Raw genomic sequence first — 14568 nt, forward strand, 5'->3', positions numbered from 1 at the left:
CGGTCCTGCCGGCACCAGCTCTGCTGCCACCACCAAATGTGGTTTTTAACTAAATCTCTATCATTCTGTTTACCAACAAAGACTCCGGAGTCAGATGTCGGCGTGAAAACCTGCTAGCTCGGCCTGCTCTCTTACAAGGAGACAAACATTGTAAAAGCTCCTACTTACATGAGGTAACTAAATGGTGATTTCCAGGGGCTTGGAGGAGGGGGAAACAGTTCTTTAGTGGGGAAAAGAGTTTCACTTGGAATGAGGAAGTTCTGAAGGTCGATTTTGTCTATGCTTGTATGTCAGTGTGAATGTTTTTTCAAGATATACTTTTATTTGTGTATATGTTCCCGTGTGTGTGTGTGTGTGTGTGTGTGTGTGTGTGTGTGTGTGTGTGTGTGTATGTGTGTGTGTGTGCCGTGTGTGCAGTTCCCTCAGAGGCCAGAAGAGAGAGTCCTGGAACTGGAGGTACAGGTGGTTGTGAGTTGGCAGACATGAGTGGTGGGAACTGAACTCAGGTCCTCTGGAAGAGCTGCAAGCTCTCTTGAGCCATCTTTCCCCCTCCAGTGGGAATGTTCATAAAACCGCTGTGACAGGCAATCTAAAAATGACTAATATGAGAAATCTTGTGTTACACAGATGATTGCAGTCAAAATATTGAGACATCAATTCTAAAAGTCATAGAATGTGGAAAATAAGGATAAAACTTTCAATAAAACTAACTTTGGAGGGTAAAAGCATCAATATGTCACAGTGCAAATGCAAAGACATGAAAAATAAGGGGACCAGAGAGTTCATAGAGAGACCCGATGGTCAACAACAGAAGGAGTACCCCAGTGGATACAGTAGGGACCTTTAAACACAACTCATTTACTTATGCCGAAGGAGAACTCTGATCAGGACATTGCATTATGCATAAACATTAACTCAAAAAGAATCATCAAACACTTTGAAACTCATTTTATGAGAACAGCATGAGCCTGATAGCAAAACCAGATAACAGCAGTACAGAAAACCAGAAACCAGTATCTCTATAGAAGGGAAAATACCAGCAAACTGAATTCAGTAATACATAGAAAAGAATTATACACAAGTGAGACTTAACCCAGAAATGTAGAGTTAGCTTAATATAAGAAAGCAAATGAATACAATACTCTCTTAACAAAATAAGGATAAAACCCTCATGACCATGTCAAAAGCTGCAGGAAAAGCATTTGATTGAACCCAACATCCTCCCATAATACAAATCCTTGTGAGGAGTAGAAAGAAGTATTATTTTTCTAGAATGTTATGTTTATGTGTATGAGCATTTTGTCTGCATGTATATCTGTGCCCCATGTGTGCACTTGGTGCCTTCAGGGCCAGAAAAGGCTGTCATATCCCTTATGACTGGAGTCGCGGAGGGGTGTGAGCCACCATGTGTGTGCCGGGAGTTGAACCCAGGTCCCCAAAACTGCTGAGACAGCCCTTTAACCTTAAAGAAGCATTTTTATAAATAAAAATCCTGCACTGTTCAGGGATGTTGACAGAGAGATGGCCAGTCAGAAAAGGGATCTATTGCCAAGGGTGACTATCTGAGCTGGATCCCTGGGACCCACATGGTAGAAAGCGAGAACTGACTTCTGAAAATTGTTCTTTGATTCACCATGGTATGGACGCACACATGCACGTGCACACACAGACACACACAGACACACACAGACACACACACACACACACACACACACACACACACACAATTTTTTAAAACTAAAAGTAAAATGAAACTTTAAAAGCCACTCAATTTATAACAGTATCAAAAGAAAAATCTCAGCCATTAGTATTTTAGAAATAACAAGATGAGCCTATAATTTTATGGAAATGGAAGGGTGCTGTGGGATGTTCTATATGCTAAATGTGTTGCTCTGATTGGTTAATAAATAAAACACTGATTGGCCAGCAGCCAGGCAGGAAGTATAGGCGGGACAAGGAGGGAGGAGAATTCTGGGAAGTGGAAGGCTGAGTCAGAGAGACACTGCCAGCCACCGCCATGACAAGGAAGATGTAAGGTACCGGGTAAGCCACGAGTCAAGTGGCAGCTTATAGATTAATAGAAATGGGTTAATTTAAGATATAAGAACTAGATAACAAGAAGCCTGCTTCGGCCATACAGTTTGTAAGCAATATAAGTCTCGTGTTTATTTGTGTGTTTATTTGGTTGGGTCTGAGCATCTGTGGCACTGGCGGGTGAGAGAGATTTGTCCTGACTGTGGGCCAGGCAGGAAAGCTCTAGCTACAGAAGGGACTGAGAATAATCAAGACAATCTTTAAAATTTTTTAGAACACTGGCTGGAGAGATGGCTTAGTGGTAGGGACACTGGCTGCTCTTGCAGAAGACCTAGATTTAGTTCCTTGTTCCTATACAATGGCTCACAACCATCTGTAACTCCTATTCCAGAGGACATGTCACCCTCTTCTGGCCTCCTCAGGCACTGCATACATGTGATACGCATACATGCAGGCAAAACACCCATACACATAAAACATTTTTAAAAATAGATAAATCTTTTAAAAATTTAAGAACAAGGTTGGAGAATTCAAACTTCCTAATTCCAAAACATCCCATAAAGATACAGTGGTACTGGTATATAGGTAAATATATGTGAGCATATATACATATTATTTATGTCTATCTATGTGAAACAATGGAATAAAATTGAGAATACAGACATACATCTTTACTTCAATTATCAGGAAATTTTGGAAAAGGTGCCAAGCTTCAGCAGGGCAATATTAATTCTTCAGTAGGTGGTTCAGGGACATGAAACATCCCCAAGCAAAAAAAATTTAAAAAGGGCTGGAGAGATGGCTCAGCATTTAATAGTACTTGCTGCTCTTCCGGAGGACCCAAGTTCAGTTCCCATCACCCACATGACAACTCACAACTCTATGCAACTCCAGTCCCAGGGGATCAGACACCCTCTTCTGACCTCTGCTGACACCTACACATACATGTAGGCAAAATTCCCATACAGATATAATAAATAAATCTAAAACTAACCTTTTAAATTTGACCCCCATTTCATAGCTGTGAAAAAAATAATCCAAAATGCATTATGGACTTGGATGTGCAAGCTAAGTGTTGGGTGTTTTTGTCAGAAAGTGTAGAGTAGAACTTCATGATCTTGGCTCAGGCAATGGAGTGCAATGTATGACACCCAAAGCATAAGTGATCAGAAAGACAATAAATATATTGGACACCATCCAAATTAAAAACTTTTGTGTGTTGAAAGATAACACATGGGAAAGTGAGCCAGAGAACGGCAAAAATATTTGTAAACCAAGTATGTGAAAGGAGGCTTTCATCCTTACTATGTGGATACAGGTCAAATAGCATAAAGTCCAATAAAACTGGGAAGAAGCTTAGCGCAATGCCAAGTGCCTGTGATTCCACGTACTCAGAGGCTGAAGCAGGAGACTTTGGGTCAAGAGTTCAAACCCAATTGAAACAACCCAGTGAAATTTCACCGAAAAATAAAACCAACAAATAAAAGTGAGCATGATGGCTGAGGCAGGAGGATTGCCACATGTTGAAGTCTTTCTCTGTCCCACCAGCCAACTCCCAAATCACAACACAGAGACTTCTTACTTAATTATGAAAGCTTGGCTGATAGCTTAGGCTTGTTTCTAACTAGCTCTTAATAACTTAAATTAACTCATATCTCCTGATCTACGTTCTTTTATGTTGCTTGGTTACCTTTACTTTGTATTGCCCATGCTGCTTGCTCTGTGTACTCTGTGCCTGCCTGGCAACTCTGCCTTTTTCTTCCCAGCATTCTCTCTGCTCCCAAAATCATGCCTAGCTATTGGCCATTTAAATTTTTATTAAACCAATCACAGTGGCATATCTTCACACAATGTAAAGGAATATTCCACAACATCTATAAGATCAAGGCTAATCTAGGCTCCGTGGCAAATTCAGACCAGCCTAGAGTATAAGAAGAAATCCTGTCTCAGAAACAAAAACAAAAATACCAATCAAATAAACAACGCTTCCTCCTCAAGAAACCAAACAAAAATGACAGAACATTAAAGAGACATTTCCTTCAAATAGGCAATAAGCACGGGAAATATGGTTTTGGTCTTCATTCGTTAAGGAAGACACAAATCAAAACTAGGAGATACCACTTTATCCACTAGGAGGGCTGTGTTTTAGGTGCCTGGTGCCAGCTGAAGAAGCCAGAAGATGCAGAACAAGGTGCTGATGAGAGTGAGATGATTGGAGGTGATTGACAACCAGAATCTGAATGGTGAAGGGAAGTTGGGAAGAAGCTAAGAAGAGAGGTCATGTGAAGAGGTGGCTTGTAAGCTGGTGTTATTGGGGGAGATTTGCAATGCCCAGAGAAGTGAGCTGAGCCGGCAGAGACCCATGGTCAGGAGATAGATGAGCACATCAGACTGATTTGTAGTAGAATATTTTAAGGTGTGTTACTTTAGTTTAACTCTGTGAAGCTGTGTTACTGTGCCTGTGTAAAACACCTGATGGTCTGATAAAGAACTGGCCAATAGCAAGGCAGGAGAAAGGATAGGTGGGGCTGGCAGGCAGAGAGAATATATAGAAGGAGAAAACTGGGAGGGGGAATGAAGATCTAGGAACCAGAGAAGGAGGAGGACTCCAGGGGCCAGCCACCCAGCTACACAGTGAGCCACGGAGAAAGGGTAAGATTTATAGAATTTAGAGAACGGGAAAAGCCCAGAGGCAAAAGGTAGTCGGAATAAGTTAAGGAAAGCTGGCAAGAAACTAAGCCAAGCTAAGGCCTGACATTGATAATTAAGAATAAGCCTCCGTGTATGATTTATTTGGGAGCTGGGTGGTGGACCTCCTAAAAAAAGAGCAAAAACTTCCAACAACACTGATTGTCTTCATTAAGGTTTCTGTTGCTGTGAAGAGACATCATGACCACAGCAACTCTATAAAGAAAATATTTAAGTGGGGCTGGCTTACAGTTTCAGAGGTTTTGTGCATTATCATAGAGAGACAAGGCGGTGTGCAGGCCGACATGGTGCTAGAGAAGGAGCTGAGAGTTCTATATCTTGATCCACAGGCAGCAGAAGCAACTGTGTCACTGGGCATAGCTTGAGCTTAGAAGATTCCAAAGCCTGCCCTCCCCCACACACAGTGATACACTTCTTCCAACAAGGCCACACCTCCTAATAGTACCATTCCCAATGGGGGCCATTTTCTTTCAAACCACTACACTGATGGAGATGAGCCTGAAAGGTCTGAACTGCTGAGGAAAAGTCTTTAAAAGGAGACAAAGGAGCTGGAGACCTGGCTCGGCCATTAAGAGCACTGGCTGTTCTTGCAGAGGACTGACTGGGTTCAATTCTCAGTTCCCACACGGTAGCTCACAATCATCCAGTTCCAGGGTATCTGACGCCCTCTTCTGGTTCTTCAGGCACCTTGAACTTGGTGTACACATATGTAAAACACATAAGGTAAATATGTCTTTTAAAAAAAGACAACAAACATGAGAAAGAAATAAAGATCTGAAGTCAGAGACCAGTTTGGAATTGGCTGACAGAGTGGTAGCCAAACGAGAAAAGATGACTGCTAACCTGGAAGAACACCACTGTGTCCTGGGGATGCTGGACCAGACTCTGCGGTCCAGAACTCCCCTGTCCTGCCCTGGCCCTCCATCTGCTGCTGACTGCACTGGAGGCCAGCTGCTGCTAGCTGACCTCTAAACTGCCCTTTGGCTTCTCCAGTTTGCTTCCCATTCACATTCATTCTAGAGCCCATCTAGGCCTGGAAGGTAGGGACCAATGTAGCCTAGACTGGATTTGGTTGTGTGCCAATAATGCAGAACTGTGTCCTCTGAGGGAACTCTAAGGGAGAATTCCTTGACCATCTTATAGCTATGCAAAATTGGCATGTATATGATCAAAATCATACGCATCGTGGAAAGGGACAGAACAGTGAGAAAAGGCTTACATAATCCCAGCTTGTCAATCAAAATAGAGAACCACCCAAATTACATCCCTTAGCAACCAGGCCCTCCTTCTCTTAAAACCCTATAACAGAAATTCTAGGCAATAACCTAGGGCCCTTGAGTACTCTATCATTTATCTGGTCTGTTGTACTCTTGACAGCCTATCTAATCTATACCATTGCTTTGCTTCTGAATAAGGCCTTCAGGTGACTTTGCAATCTGTGTGCCCCTCTCTCTCCCAGAACCTGGGAATATCCAGTGCAGACACTGGCCACTAACTGGTAGGAGGTAACTCTGTAAGCGAGAAAGAAGATCAGAATGCAAAGGAGCTCTCCTGGCACCAGCTCAGAGGCAAACTCTGGGGGGTTCAACCAGAGCTGTGGCTTTGATTTTGGCTGCACAATGGACTCTGTTGGGGAAGGTTGTAAAATCCCAATGTGTAGAAGATATCCCAGACGTATTATGAAATTGAAAACTCTGGAGGCAGCACCCACCCAGTCTTCAGTAGTTTGTAAACTTCTCCAATGATTTCAGTACGAGATTCCCTTTTGGGTCTCACTGAACAGAAGGACTATGGACTTGGAGACTCTGCACAGCAGAGCAGGGATTCTGTAGTGAAGTTCAAGTCTACAAATAAAGCCCATTTGGCTCCCCAAATTCCTAGTATGTAGCTTTGTAACAGGTGGAGCAGACTCTGCTGTGAGCAAGAAAAATGTCCGGAAAACCTCCAACAACATGATCCATTGGGCAGCCCTACAACAAAACCCATTTGACCAACCCACACCCACATACTTCTAATGCAAAGAGCTAAGAAAACCTTTTAAAAACATACCATATCGCTGGGCAGTGGTGGCGCATGCCTTTAATCCCAGCACTCGGGAGGCAGAGGCAGGTAGATCTCTGTGAGTTCGAGGCCAGCCTGGTCTCCAAAGCGAGTTCCAGGAAAGGCACAAAGCTACACAGAGAAACCCTGTCTCGAAAAACAAACAAAACAAACAAACAAAAATCTCCACACATCCTATCACAGCCATGAAAAAGAACAGGGCAGAAAACTAAGCAATAGGATCCTATGAAATTATACTCTGTTGGCAGAAATAAAAGTTGGAAAACGTTGAGGAACCTTTCTAACAGGTGAGGGGGCTCCGTAAGTAAAAGCACCTGGCACCAAACCTGATGCCTGAATTAGATCCCCGGGACCTACATGGTGGAACGAGAGAACTGACTCCTGCAAATAGTCCTTTGACCACACATGCATTGTGACACACACACACACACACACACACACTAAACAGATTTTTTAAAAAGATGAAATTAAGAGAAAAGGATGAGAATATTAAAAGTTCAGTTCAGGAAATTAAAAATCTAAGTAATCAGTCCAAGAAAAAAAATATACAAAAACAAATGGAAAATATTATCCACAAATCACTTTTTTTTTTTTTAGAGACAAAAGACATGGCTTTCCAGATAGAAAAGGCTCCCGTGCAATCCGGCAAGGGAGGCCTTGAACTTTACAAACCCACTTAGAAGATGGCTTCACCTGGAGTGGGAGCAGCTGTGAGCGCACACAAAGGTAGGTGTGAAGGACAGACTAAGGACAGAAGTCAGGAATGTGTTCCTCATAGCAAGCCCCAAACAAACAAAAAAACAAACAAAAGACAGCAAAATTCAAAAGAAAGACTCCAAGGCTAAAAACAAAGCAAGAGCAGTGGGGTGTGGTGGCCATGCCTTAACCCAGCACTCAGGAGGCAGAGGCAGGCAGAGCTGTGTGAGTTTGAAGTCCTGGTTTACAAGGTGAGTTCCAGGACAGCCAGAGCTACATAGTAAGAACTTGTCTTTAAAAAAAAAAAAAAAAAAAAAAAAAAGTGGGGTGGGGGATGGCAAAACCAATGACCTAGTGTTTAGAAGGTAAATGTCATGAAGAATTGAAGACATTAATAGAGTGAACTAACACAGAAGGACAGAGGATGTTCACACATCTCAAAGGCCCTGCTCTCCATCCTCTGCAGAAAGAGCTGATCCCCCAACAGCATCATCATGAAAATGGACCAGTTGATGATGACATTCCACTGGCTCAGCTCTAGCATCATGATGATGATCAAATCCCCCTTGGAGATCAAGACATCAGATGCTTTATACAACTCAGAAACAAAGAGTATGGCTGGCAGGAAAAAGTGCTTGCCGCCAAGCTTAACGATAGGAGTTCGATCCCTGAGACCCACGTGGTGGAAGCTGTCCACAGGTTTCCCTCTCCACCCTAGACCCATGCATGTGCCTGTACACACCACACACGCACACCACACACAAATAAAATGTGAAAACAAATGAACTTAGAATAGAAGGAAGTGCCACAAACATTCCTGTATAGAAATGGATTAGTTGCCGGGTGGTGGTGGCGCACGCCTTTAGTCCCAGCACTCGGGAGGCAGAGGCAGGCAGATCTCTGTGAGTTCGAGGCCCTCCTGAGCTACGGAGTGAGTTCCAGGAAAGGCGCAAAGCTACACAGAGAAACGCTGTCTCGGGAAAAAAAAAATCTATTTTCAATTTTAAAAAAAGCAAAAAAAAAAAAGATAATTTGATGAGAAGGTTCAGGGGGCTAGGGTGAATTCCCAGGAGCTGGTAGGATGGTAGCCTGTGAGACAGCCTGTTTTTGCTCAACAGGAAGAAAAAGGCTCTAGCAGGAATAACCAACCCAACTGGGAAGAGAAAAGTAAGACAGATGAAAACCTTGGTTCATTTTAATGTACGGAAGCCATATTTCTGGGATCTATTGCAAACCATTTTCTAAAACGAGAGATTTTTTTTTAAAGATTTATTTATTTATTATGTATACAGTGCTCTGCTTGCATGAATCCCTGCAGGCCAGAAGAGGGCACCAGATCTCATTACAGATGGCTGTGAGCCACCATGTGGTTGCTGGGAATTGAACTCAGGACCTCTGGAAGAGCAGCCAGTGCTCTTAACCGCTGAGCCATCTCTCCAGCCCTAAAATGAGAGATTTTATCAATTCCAGGAAAAATAAAATTTTATGAGGAACTTTATTATAGCAAACGACACAGTTTTGAGGTGTTTTTTTTAATTTTTAAATTATTTTATTTTATTTTTTGGTTTTTCAAGATAGGGTTTCTCTCTGTAGTTTTGGTGCCTGTGCTGGATCTCACTCTGTAGACCAGGCTAGCCTCGAACCCTCCCGAGTGCTGGGACTAAAGGCGTGCGCCACCACCGCCCGGCTTGAGGTGTTTTATATTGTCTTGATTATTGTAGTGTTTATAATGTGTGTGGGGGGAGGGGGGGACTGCATGAATGCCAGGTCACATATGGGAAGGTCAGGTGACAATTCTGTGGAGTCTATTCTGTCCCCTACCTTTGTGTGAGTTCCAGGGATTGAATTCAGGTCATCAGGCTTTTTTTTTTTTTTTTTTTTTTTTTTTTTGGTTTTTCAAGACAGGGTTTCTCTGTGTAGCTTTGCGCCTTTCTTGGAACTCGCTTTGGAGACCAGGCTGGCCTCGAACTCACAGAGATCCGCCTGGCTCTGCCTCCCGAGTGCTGGGATTAAAGGCGTGCGCCACCACCGCCCGGCCTCATCAGGCTTTTGAGGCAAGCTCAATGACGCTAAGCCATCTCACTGGCTCTCAACTTTAGACATTTTACACATAAACACTGTATAAACCCATTCTGATTTAAGCTAGTGGTAATATTTTACTTGAATGGGATCGGGGAGAGGTGCTGCAATGTGTTGGTTATGGCCTTTGCAAATCCGAATTATGAAGATAGTGCAACTTTTTTTTTTTTTTCAAGACAGGGTTTCTCCATGTAACCAGGCCAACCTTGAACTCACAGGGATCCGCCCGTCTCTGCCTCCCAGGTGCTGGGGTTAAAGGCGTGCACCACCACCGCCTTTACTGGCATTTTTGTTTTGCTGTTAGTGACATTTACAAATCAAATGGCTTTTTGTACTTCTGTATAGCTTGGACTGTAATTTTAACAAGCTGTAGACAGAGGAAACAGTTGCTCTTTGGAAGCACCGTCCGCGGCTGCTTCTGCCCTCTAATGGCATAATTCATCTCAGGAGACGCGTCTCTCTGTTGAGGAAAGTGCCTTAAGGACCGACTTCAGTTTAAAAGATGAAGGGCTTCGGTGCACAGCGGTGGGGGGGTGTGCACACAAAAAGATCTTATGTGCTCTGGGAAGGAAGGGAGAATTGCTAGAACATTCGCGAGAATTGGGATGCTCCTATAATTCGAAGACCAGAAGGAGAAAATAATAGCAAAAAAAAAAAAAAAAAAAAAAAAAAAAGGAGCAAACCAACAGAAACTGCATCTTGCACTACAAGCATCAAAAATATTATTAGGGATGAGCGGGGGTGGGGGTGGGGTGGGGTGGGGGATATGCAGTTTGCTTGCCCAGCATGCAGGAAGCCCTGGGTTCCATCCTCCGGACTGTATAATCGGGGTGCTGCAGGTCTGTAATCCTAGCACTTGATAGGTGGAGGTAGGAAGACCAGGAGTTTGTGGTTATCCTGGACTACCTAACCTGTTTGAGGCCAGCCTGGGATACCTGAGACAGAACAAGACAGAGGGAAATGAAGTCCCTTATGGTTTTTTTTTTTTTTTTTTTAAATATCACATCTAGATAGATATGAAGAGCGTAGGTAGGTATCCAGTTGACTAGCAGGTTTGAAAAGATACTTGAACTAGTAAAAATGAAATGATCCTGGAAATGGGAACACTGACCAACACCAAGGGTCATGTCATGAAAATCGGGATAAAAAAATATTTGAAATTTGCAGAAATGAATTTTTTTTCAAAGTGCATTGAAAGAAAAACCTTTGCTTTTTATACACTTGCTTATGCTGATGCCCAACACAACAGAGCGTTACAGTTGATGGTTTCACATTTAGCCCAATGTCCGGCTTTCTACCAGTTCCGACAGCCTGTCTGTCAGTTCTGGAGTGCCAGTACCACAGTCCTGGAAAAGCTATATGGCCTAGCTCTCTATAGCCGTGGGATGAAACCTGTGACCCAGCTTCCTTCCCAGACTGAATCTTCCCTGGAGCCACAACCACTATAGCCCATGCCTCCTGCTTTCCTTGTGAAATTTTCATCATACTAAATGTGATTTTACAACTTTTTTCATTTTCACATGTGCTATATAGTATGCTTTTTTTTTTTTTTTGGCCTGTGTGTGAGTTCATATGTGGGGGTTATGTTTGCAACACATGTGTATGGCCTATGGAGGCCCAAGGAAATGTCAGGAATTTTTGACTGGGTCTCTCAGGCAAACCTAGAGCTTGAAGATATGCTTAGTCTTGATAGTCAGTTTGCTCTGGGGATCTGCCTTCTGGGCCTGGAATGACAGGCTAGCCACCTCATCTACCTGGATTTACATGGATTCTTTTACAGGTGTGTGGCAAACACGTTAACCACTGAACAATCTCCCCAGCCCTTAAAAGTGATTGTAAAGAGACTGTTCCAACCGGGGGTATTGATAGACAACTGCCCTGACAGGCTGCACAAAGCTGAGGCAGGAAGCCTGCCTGGAGTGGGTTCAAAGCCTGGTGAGACTACATAGCAAGACCCTGTCTCAGTAAGCCAGAAAAGCACATCCCTCAATTGCTCCATGCCTTCCTCTGTTGCTCCAGGCTGTAGGTGCACAGTACACAATGCCTTCCAAGGGTGGAGGACTGCCTGAGGAGCTGCCAGTGCGAGGCACCCTTTCTCTCTTCTCCCCATCCCAGCCTCCTTCCTGGTTCTCTACTGCATCACCCCTTCCCTGGTAACTTTTCTTACATTTGTTTTTCAGAAATGAAAAACAATCTACTACTAGCTTTATATGTTATTAAACCTTGGATAACACATGTAGACAATTAACAAATTTTACTAAGGTGCCATTTTACTAAGGTTTATAGAAAAGAGTATTTTATTCTGAATCCTAACTGTATGCCTAGTCTCATATTAGAATTAAAAAAATCACTAAAAACTTTAAAATAAAATCTTAAATTGAAAAAGATTCATCCTTGGCTATGGCAACTTCAAGAAAATTACTAAAACAAAAATCACATTTTAAGGGAAAAGCAAAAATTCAAGCAAACTACGAAAAAGCCACATTTCAAAGGAAAAGCAAGATTCATGTTGTTGTTAATGAGATCATTGTTTACCTTCCATTAATGTTTAATGGAAAACCCAGGGTCTCACTCTTGTAGCCCTGGCTGGCCTTGAACTTGTGGCACTCCTCCTACACTGCCATAGCATTCTGGGATGACAAGCATGTGGCATTGTGTAGCTCCATTAAGTTTTTTAAAAGGTAAAGTGTTTTTTAAAAGGTAAAGTGTTCCACCAGCTGGGCACTGGTGGAATGCTCCTTTAATCCCAGTACTCAGGAGGCAGAGGCAGGAGGATCTCTGTGAGTTTGAGACCGGCCTGGTCTACAGAGTGAGTTCCAGGACATCCAGGGCTACACAGAGAAACCCTGTCTTGAAATCACCCCCTCACCCCCGCAACCCCCGCAAAAAGAGAAATTAACAATTACTTTTTAGAAAATCATTAACATGCTGCTAAAATGATCCCAAAGGCTGGTCACTAAGAGGCAGTTTGGGAGAATGGTAATGTGGCTTGGAAGGTAGACTGCTTGCCTAGCTTGAAGCCCCAAGTTTTGATGTCCAGCACCATATAGATCAGTCCAGGTGGTGCGTGTTCATAACTGCAGGACTTAGGAAGCTGAGCCAGGAGGATTGGAAGTACAAGGTTACTCTTGGGCTCCACACTGAGCCAGAGGCAATCCTGGGATACCTGAGGCAGAGTCTCAATAAAAAGAATCAACAGCTTTGATAAACTGCTTATACTGTGCATGACTGAAGGAATTCACTTGAAATCGTTAGCAGTCCTGTTCATCTCAATTTTCCTGTATTTAGTGCTCCGTGTTATCGTTCACACAGCAGCTCCATGTTTTTGGTGTATACGTTTTCATGTGTAAATGTGGGTATGTACACATGGAGAACAGATGGCAACCTTGTCAGAACCCCCACTTCCACCTTGAGTGTGTTAGGGTCACTTGCTGTTCACCTCTCTGCAAGTCAGGAGAGCCAGCCTGGGAGCTGCTGGGGATCTTCTTGTCTCTGTTTTGCATCTCATCATAGAAGTGCTTCAGTTGCAGAAATGTGGTCCTGTGTCTGGTTTTTCTTGGGTTCTGTGGATCTGAACTCAGGGCCTCATATTTTACTTAAGCCATCTCTCTAGAAGCACCATCATACATTTTAAAACCAGTGGGCCATTTGCTGGTAAGGATGTGAACCAGTGAACAACACAATCTTTATACATTGTTGGCAGGAAATAAGTTTGCACAGCCAATTATGGAAAACAATATGGAGGTTTCTCAAAAGACTGGAAATGGCCAGTGCTTTGCACCTAGAATTACTCACTATTCAGAGGCAGGAAACATGGGTTGGGGGTTGGAGGTGGGAAGATACCTTGAGCCAAGGAGTGCAGGTCCAGGCCAGGCAGTGTGGCAACTCCATCACAAAATTAGCCAGATGTAGTGACACACACCAGTAACATGAGCACTCAGGAGGCAGGAGTGGGGGCTCTTCCGAAGTAGTGAATGATAGCCAGCCTGGGCTACATACTGAGACCTTCTTCTGAACAAACTTGCCCCTATGATCCAACAAAACCCATTTGGTATATATATCCAAAGAAAATGAAATCAATTTATAAAAAGAAAAAAATACCCTCTACTCCCTCTTCAACACTATTCACAATAGCAAAAAATGAAAACCCAACCCCCTACCCCCCACAAAAGTCTAAGTGTCCATCAACTGATCATCAAATAAAGTATTATACACAGTAGACTACTTTTCAGTCCTAAAAGAATGAGAACCTGGCATTTGTAATTTATGGGTGTCCTTAAACACTGTTTACAATTTTGATTACAGCTTCTCTGTGTGCACGTGAGTGAACATGCATGAGCAGAGGGTGCACATGTGGGGTGAGAGGACAACTTGCTTGAGTTTGTTCTCTTTTATCATGTGGGTTCTGCCCATAGCCCCATCCCTATGTGGATATAAAGGTTGATCTGATCTGTCAGCTCACACCTGCAGTTCCAGCGCTTGGGAAGCTGATGCAGGAGTTTGAGGCCAGCCAGGCCTTCCTGGGTTAGATTATAAGACCTTGTCTCAAACCAAAAAACAAGAAATAACATTAAAAAGTTGATTTTGCAGATGAAGTGTAGTGTGATGGTGTTCAGCAGAGGCTGAGGCGGCTATGGCAATGATGGTGGCTATCAAGTTATAGCTTGGCAGGAGCAAGTAGTTCTGGTGTGCTGTCACACAATACAGTGACTACACTGAACAACAATGTCCAATATATTTCATAAAGCTAGGATTTTAGTTCCCACACACACACACACACAAACAACTGGGAAACTGGGACCAGGTGCAGGTACGTGCCTTTAATCCCAGTACTCAAAAGACAGAGGCAGGAGGATAACTACAAGTTCAAGGGCAGTCTGATGGCTAAAGCTATAGATCACTGGCAGAAGATTTGCTTTCCTAGGTTCAATCCTTAGTACAAAACCAAACACCAACAAAACAGACCCACAAAACAAGAGTTCAAGGTTA

This window comes from Peromyscus californicus, unplaced genomic scaffold, assembly GCF_007827085.1.
Source record: "Peromyscus californicus insignis strain IS unplaced genomic scaffold, ASM782708v3 Scaffold_4__1_contigs__length_199733344, whole genome shotgun sequence".
Lineage (NCBI taxonomy): Eukaryota > Metazoa > Chordata > Mammalia > Rodentia > Cricetidae > Peromyscus > Peromyscus californicus.